The 8,433-nt window shown below is 40.4% G+C and overlaps 1 pseudogene; it reads right to left on the bottom strand.

The window, feature by feature from the left end:
- Positions 1–232: 232 nt before the first annotated feature.
- Positions 233–867, bottom strand: LOC147463430 (uncharacterized; annotated as a pseudogene).
- Positions 868–8,433: the final 7,566 nt, after the last annotated feature.

Here is an 8,433-nt window from a genome sequence, read left to right as displayed (position 1 = left end):
TTTGGATTTGCCTTTTTTGTGGTACGGTGATGACTTCCTAGCCATCTGCACATCTGGCCTCTCCCTTTCTTTGAGATCTCCTTCAATGACTATTTTTTAGTGTCGTGTTTCCAAGCATTGTCTCTTTTTTTAGCAGTTCATGGACAAAAAGACAGCAGTAAGTACATACTGCAATTTGTACAGCTCTAGGGTGTAGGAAGGGTGGAGTACTAGTAGTATTACTATGTTGCACTCAATTAGTGTGCTTCTTCTTGGAAGACAAGAATCTCTAGAGAGTCACATCAATGGGAGATTCTTGGACCTTTGCACATGATGTTTTTGTATTGACTTCTCAATCCCATTGATGATAGCATCCAAATCTTTCTCACCAACCTCTAGTGATGTCTTCTCAACCATCTCCACATCTAGTCTCTTCCTTTCATTGGGATTTCCTTCTTCAATGATTGTGTTTGCATCTCTTGCTTCCAAGCAATGTCTCTTATTTTTTGACTCTGCATGGACAAAAAGATAGCAGTGAGTACATAATACAATTTGTAAAGTTCTAGGGTTTAGGAAGGGTGGAGTACTGGTAGTACCATCATGATGTGGTCAATTAGTGTACTTCTTCTTGGAAGACGAAAATCTCTAGAGAGTCACATCAATGGGAGACTCTTGGTCCTTCTCAAATGATGTTTGTTGTATTGACTTGTCAATTCCATCAACAAAAACATCCAAATCTTTCACATCAATCTATGTGTTTCTCTTATCGAAGCCATCGCTTCTTGGCAGGCTTGATGTTTCACTGGTGCTCAAACCTTGCACTGGGGAACTGCTTGTTTGGGTGCTAGTGGGGCTCACACCTTGCACTTTGGGCATGCTATGGATGTCATGCAACCTCTTACAATGTTGTGTGCCAACAGTCGTTAGTGATGACCTAGCTTGTGAGCCTTTAAGACTACTTGCACAAGATACATGCAATACTTGCATCAACAAGAGCATCCAAACAAGAGTTTCCATGGGTTTCCACCATTGTATTGGTGGTTCCAGCCACTATATTGGTGGGTTCCACCACCCAAGACTAAAATACCCACCAAGAAATCTTAAAACCCAGCTACGTTTTACCCCTTTTGATAGGTTTCCACCACTATATTGGTGGTTTCCACCATGTATTGGTGGTTTCAATCGTTGTATTGGTGGTTTCCACCACACCAAAGACTGAAATACTCATTGAGAAATCTTAAAACCCAACTACTTTTTACCAATTTCTATAGGTTTCTACCAAGTCAATGTTTTTCTTGCATGTCCAAGGTGGCTTCCACCATTGCCAAGATGGTTTCTATCACAATCCATGGGTGGATTCTATCAGTGCCAAGATGGGTTCTACCAATCCATGGAATCTTCAAACCCACCTACTTTCTTACTGGCCAGTTTCCTTGAGGTTTCTACAAGTATTAAGGTAATATCTACCTGGTTTCTACCACTTTCTATTTTCTTTTAAGTAGTTCATAATGGTATCTTCCAGCAATTAGGTTTCTACCATGTCCAAAATCGTTTTTATTGATTCCTACCATTGTAGTGGTAGAAACAATGTCTTGGTATGGTTCCTAGACTAGTTTCTACTAGGTCAATGGTTTTTACCCTTTCCTTCACTGCTTCATACCACTCGGAAATTTTGGTTTCTAGCAGGTCTGTTTGTGCTTTCTACTTATCCCAAGCTTATGGTTTTTCATCCCAAGGATCATTTCTAGTAGTTCCAAGGTGCCTTCCACCAATGCCATAATAATTTCTACCACTCCGTGGGTGGTTTCTACCAATTTAAAGGTGATTTCTATGTCACTAGGTGCTTCCCCCACAAATGTCTAGGTGCATTCTACTACCTTTTAAAGCAAGCCAGATTTCAAATGAACATACCAATTGATAGATACTTCTTGGAAATTAAGGTTGGGAACATTCATCATGTAGCAACGACAATTACTTGATTGTAATCAGTGTACATGAACATATCTCTACTTTCACATAGATGTGCAAAGCATATGAGATGGTAGTGGGGTTTGCATTGGAGCATACAAACACCCACTACGTCATTGTGAGGAAATCCCAAGCCACAGGATGCAAAAACGTCTTTGATGATGAGACAACTTGATCTATGACTGTCAGACAGGGGAAATGGATGAGTTGTGTATACATGATTTTGCCCCAGCATGTTAAGTATTTCTTTGCAAAACTCTAGCCTACGGATATCATGCTCAAGCAATTCTTGCACCCTATCCCTCTCTATCTGCACATAAGAAACCCAATACATGGAAGTACTTAGATCCCCTTGAATATGAAAAAAGTGTTTGCAAGAACATGCAAGTGAACTTGCAATTTTTCACATGCTTCTCATAGTCAAGCAACTATGAAGCTCCTAGAAGCTATAAAACTTCCTTCACAGCTTTAATGTCAACGCTAAGACTTATGCTTTCCTTCGTGTTTGCAATTTCACTCGCTACCTCTATTTCTACCAATTGGCACAGCTTCTTTTGAAATACAACTATGCCATCTGAGAAACCTTTCTGTTTGTGCATTTCTACCTTTGTTTCCTCCAAGTCTACATCCATTCTGTGCAGCTACTCTTTCTTCTCCTGAAACCTCTCACTGAAGGTGCTAGCCATTTTCTTTGCTTCCAAGATATGGTCCTGCAAATCCACACTTACGGTGGCCATTTCTTCTACCTCATGCTTCCCTTCAAGCTTCACAATGAGTAGACGTGATGTCACAACTCGTGTGGCCCCATTGGCCTCTCTCCACATGTCAACTTTCTGGGCAAGAATGCCTTTTTTTATGACTTTGGCCACAACTTCTTCAACAAGCACGGCCCAAGCAATAGGTTTTCTTTCCTAGTCTTTCTTCTTTTCTAAGCTCTTCTAAGTTATGCTACCGGCATCGCAATTTTCTAGAACAAAATCATGGGCATAGTCAATAGAGACAGTGTAATTTATGGGAGGCTCCTAGTATTCCTTATGGTGTTGTAGCATGAATTCCCTAAACAGTATGGTTTCAATGTTTTACAGTGTACCTTTGGACTTCCTCTTTGGGGCTATTTGAACATGGTGAGCCACATGCCTTTGAGCACATCAATGTTGCTCTTATGTCGTGGACTCTCACCCACGAGGCTAAGGCCATGTTCTTGATGGAACTCCTCCTTACTGTAACAAAACTTCACTTGGCATGGATATTTGATTTTGGGGCATGCCAACAACCACCTACTTCACACACAAAATACCTCACATGCAACCCATGAGCTTGCACCACAAAGTCATAGTATGATCCACATACTTGTTGGCGTAATGCTCTTCTTTCCCATGATAGTGGTGTACTCAACCCTAAACCTTGTCTCCCCTATTTTTCAAGGTCTTGTGGTTCTATGCACCTCAATGCCTAATTCTTTAGGCAGTGTGCTTCTCAGCATCCATGGTGCTTTTGTTCTTGTGAGAGATGTCTTCTTTAAGCTTGTACAATCTCTCTCTCTCTCTCTCTCTCTCTCTCTCATTGGCTTGTGGCACTGGTGGCATGATAGTCGGGCCACATTCCCTCTCATCTTCATCATTGTGCCTCAAACCCTGCAATATTCTCCACATTTAAAATTTATAAAGTTTGCAAGTGCTAAAAAGCACAAGCATTCCCACTTTGGTTTTAACCACAAAAAGTGTACCACCTTAGCACGCATTGACCCACTAAAACTCTCTTCTTCTCGTGTGTGTGTGTGTGTGTGTGTGTGTGTGTGTGTGTGTGTGTGTGTGTGTGTGTGTGTGTGTGTGTGTGTGTGTGTGTGTGTGTGTGTGTGTGTGTGTGTGTGTGTGTGTGTGAGAGAGAGAGAGAGAGAGAGAGAGCGCTAATAAAAAGAGAAAAATGGTATAACTTTTCTATCGCCCAAGTGTGGTACATTGGTTATGCCATTTCCCTCTTGAATAATAGGTCTTTAGTTCAACTCTCCTCATCGGATATATTTTTAAGGTCTCCTGGGATAGTTTCCTACGACATTAAAAATCTCTTCTTCCCAGGGATGGCTGGTATGCACCCGGTACCAAATTGAACCAGAGGTTACACCAAAGTATGCAAACAACAATCCCCACAAGCGGCTTCAAATAATAACCGTACTTTGGGGCAAACCTACTTAATACACCATTACCCTACTTACGGGTGTCAAGGGTAAATCATACCACCCCTCTTACTTCTCCAAAGAAACAAACTTTAGGCTGCATAGTATCAAGACAGAGTCCCACCAGACTCACGACAGTAACAAGTACCTAATACTCCCATTTTGGTCCTCCGAAACGGCATTATTTGGAGCCAAAACGTTGTTTATGCATGGGTTTCTAGAAACCCAATCCATAGTACATAAAGATCACTTGTGTAAAGCCAATCCATAGTACATAAAGATCACTTGTGTAAAGCCAGCTTTACTACCCTTGGTCACTTGTCAAAAAAACCCAAAGCTATACCACAACATTATTTGTCTGCAAACAACCATAATGGGTGCAGTGTATGTACAGAATTGTGCAGCAATGACTATTAAAAATGCCTTCCAATCACCTACAATAAACGGTTATAGGTTTTCATAGTATGCATACGGCTATGTCGAGTCAGTACCCACCTTATTGAGCCAGAAACAACTAGCAAGGGCTACGATCAAACAACCCCATATTTTTTGTATCCATAAAAAAAAGGACGAGGCAAGTAACTGTATGCAAAAACCAAGACCCCATATGCAGATGAACAATATCAATAACCAATCCACAAAAAAGACAACCCTTAAAAAACTTCTGCTAACCATAACACGCATCCACGAGGCTAGGAATCCCAAGCTAAATGCCCAAACAATATCCAAATTATTTAATGTTGTTTTGTTTTTATTAAACTGCTCAATATATCCAGATCCTCAAAACATTCACACACTGCCTCAGAGCAAGGAAACATAAATAGAGGTAGTTGTAAAACTAGAAAAATAGTCTCGGTAGTGTACAGACCTAAGAAGCACCATCTTTTTCCACCAAATCCATAGTCAAAAAGTAAACAGGTGTTAAAATTTCCCACACACAATATGCAAAGACAAGGCTAAGTGAGGGGCATGGAGCCAACCTCACCTCATTTAAATAGTGATCACCACTGGAGGATGTAATGAGTAAGGCCAGTAGGGCGGATCCCTTCATGATCTACTCATTCAATGCTTGATTCTCAAGGCCCATGGCTAGAAATGGCAACCACCATGGTAACTCACATAGGGGAAAGGGTGGGAGAGAGGGGGGAATCATCAGAGAGTGCACACGTGCAGAGAGAGAGAGAGAGATAGCGCAATATAGTTGCGAGGTAGAGAGGGGAAACAAAGAAACCTAGCGTTATGCATTTACAGAGCACATAACCCCATCTTTAAATTATTTAAGTAGGTGTCACAAAAAACGAGGATGTAAGTCAGGTGCCCCATTAGGGGTGGTATCACACAGTCCAAGTTCCCTGTGAAGGGTATAGTTCTATGATAGCCTTGAAAAAGCTTAAGGTGCAAGCAAAGTTGGTAAAAGATCCCATGAGGTGCCAAAGGAAAGTGCGGGTCATGCTTGGGCCTACTTTTTACTTAGTCAAAGTAGTAATACCTGTGTGTGTGTGTGTGTGTGTGTGTGTGTGTACGTGCGTGTGCTAATAAGAGAGGAAAATGGTATAACCTTTTTACCACCCAAGTGTGGTAAATTGGCTATGCCATTTCCCTCTTGAATAATAGGTCTTGAGTTCAACTCTCCTCGTCGGACATATCTTTAAGGTCTCTTGGGATGGTTTCCTACAACGTTAAAACTCTCTTCTTCTCAGGTGGGTGTGTGTGTGTGTGTGTGTGTGTGTGTGTGTGTGTGTGTGTGTGTGTGTGTGTGTGTGTGTGTAACCTTTATATCACCAAGTGTGGTAGATTGGCTATGCCATTTCGCTCTCAAATAACAGGTTTTGAGTCCAAATCTCCTCGTAAGGTCTCTTGGGATAGTTTCCAACGATGTTTAAACTCTCTTCTTCTCAGGTGTGTGTGTGTGTGTGTGTGTGTGTGTGTGTGTGTGTGTGTGTGTGTGTGTGTGTGTGTGTGTGTGTCCACACGCGCGTGCATGTGCGCGCGTGCGTGTGCGTGTGCTGTGTGTGTGTGTGTGTGTGTGTGTGTGTGTGTGTGTGTGTGAGAGAGAGAGAGAGAGAGAGAGAGAGAATAAAAAGAGAAAAATGGTATATCCCTTCTATAACCCAAGTGTGATAGATTGGTTATTCCATTTATCTCTTGAATAATAGGTCTTGGGTTCAACTTTCCTCATTGGATAGATCTTTAAGGTCTCTTGGGATAGTTTCGTACGGCATTAAAACTCTCTTCTTCTTGGGTGTGCGGGTGTGTGTGTGTGGGTGCTAATAAAAAGAGGAAAATGGTATAAGCTTTCTATCACCCAAGAAGAAGCGAGTTTTAACGCACCCAAGTGTGGTAGATTGGTCAATGGTTATGCAATTTTCCTCTTGAATAATAGGTTTTGCGGTCAAGTCTCCTCATTGGATAGATTTTAAGGTCTCTTGCGATAGTTTTCTATGACATTAGAATTCTCTTCTTTGAGTGTGTGCGTGTGTGTGTGTGATTATCTAACAATAGTTTGATTTAACAAACTATTGAACAATACAATGGGACTAGAGACCAGACAAGGGTTACATAAATACATAAAAATACGTCTTTATAGTAAACAAAAATGACAGAGACAAGAAATGACAACATTTAGATTGGATGTATTGAATATATATACTTATCAAAGAAGTGTTACAAGTACAAAAAACAAAACCAAACACACTGGATGATCTTCAACTATTACTGCAGTTCCCATGGTAGTCCCAAGGAAGGAACCTCTTATATGCCACCATCCAAGAAACACAAGCCTATCAGAACTGGCAGTACTTGGGAAGACAAGTGTCAATGACCCCTTCCCCTTGTTATCGGTGTCAAAAATTACAAAGAAACTCACAACAAAGAAATGATCAAGTAAATAACGTTTACAAAAGTAATCATATGCACCAAAACCACTAGCGTTACATGGGAGGATATGTGTAAACAACCTTTTTTCTATTGTTATCCGTATCAAAATAAAAAGAAACTCCCCGCTAAGTAGGGGTCAAGTACCTTTGTTAGTGATCATATATACTTCTGTTTGAAAAAAATTGGACAGCATTTTGTTTGTAATTCAAATAAAATCTCAAAAAAATCCAACGATGGCCATCTCTGAAGAGACCTCACTTGAGGATTAAGGCTATCCTTATGAAGAGAAAACTAGCTAAACTTTTATAAAGTAAAGGAACAGTCAAAACCAATTATCCCTTGCTTTGTCCAACTCAACCATAACCTCTTTCTAAAAAGTACTCTTACAATTAATTCCCTTTATATTATCATAAAAGAGTATGAAGTAACTTTAAGAAATGTGAACAGGATAACAGTCATAAAATTCAAGACTACTAGAGATATGTTTGCTTATGTATACCAAACCTTACTATGAGGCGGACGTAGAAGTCTATCTGTAAAATCATCATAACAAGCATGTCATTATGTGAGAAAACCAACATGCGGCTCAAGATCCAACCTCCACCCACATGCTGCTCACAAAACTCAAGTGTGTGTCTTCAAGATGGAGATGGACCATCAAAACGTAGACAATGATAACCATTCATATTCTATCAAAGTGCATGTGTGTTAATTTACAAGTTATCCTCATGCAAACTAATTACTTTCTATGTATAAGCAAACCTATATGTCATGCAATGGGCCTTTGAATCATACATTCAATCTTTTTTTTTTCTTTATCGTACATGTGTCTCAACATTTCAAAAATTTAAGCAGCAATTTGTTTGTATTTCGACAGTTACAAAAAATCCATAGGCTGCCATCTCTTGCGAGACCCTCACAGGAGGTTGTCGACAACAAAGCACGAGTAAAATCTAGCATGAAGACTTTATGGTCATCTACCATCAATCTATATTATCAATTTAAGCATGCAATTATTTTAAGAAATCCGAACCAAGTAGTAGACATCCTTCTTACAAGCGTTCATTCACCAAATTATTACCACAATTCATAGCATAGGTAATTATCAATGCTAAATGATGAGAGAGAGAGAGAGAGAGAGTGTGTGTTGCGTTCTAGACTCATGCGGGCAGAAATGGCGAGGGTGTGTGTGTGTGTGTGTGTGTGTGTGTGTGTGTGTTTGTGTATGTGTGGGATAGCACACGCTCACCTATGACATCTCCAGCACAAGAGAGGATGCATGTGTATGCGTATGTGAGAGCAATAGAGAGCGAGAAGGAAAGCAACTGAGGAACGAGTATTTAATGGCATTCAATACTCAACAAAAATCGTGACTTCTCTTTATGGTCGCATGTGAAGGAAATTAAAGAGGCTAGCCACCACTAGTATGTGCAAGT

Source organism: Adiantum capillus-veneris, chromosome 2 (genome assembly GCF_014529385.1).
Source record: "Adiantum capillus-veneris isolate H3 chromosome 2, ASM1452938v2, whole genome shotgun sequence".
In the NCBI taxonomy this organism is placed as follows: Eukaryota; Viridiplantae; Streptophyta; class Polypodiopsida; order Polypodiales; family Pteridaceae; genus Adiantum; species Adiantum capillus-veneris.
The sequence above is the reverse complement of the archived record's forward strand: the minus strand, read 5'-3'. Positions and strand labels throughout refer to the sequence as shown.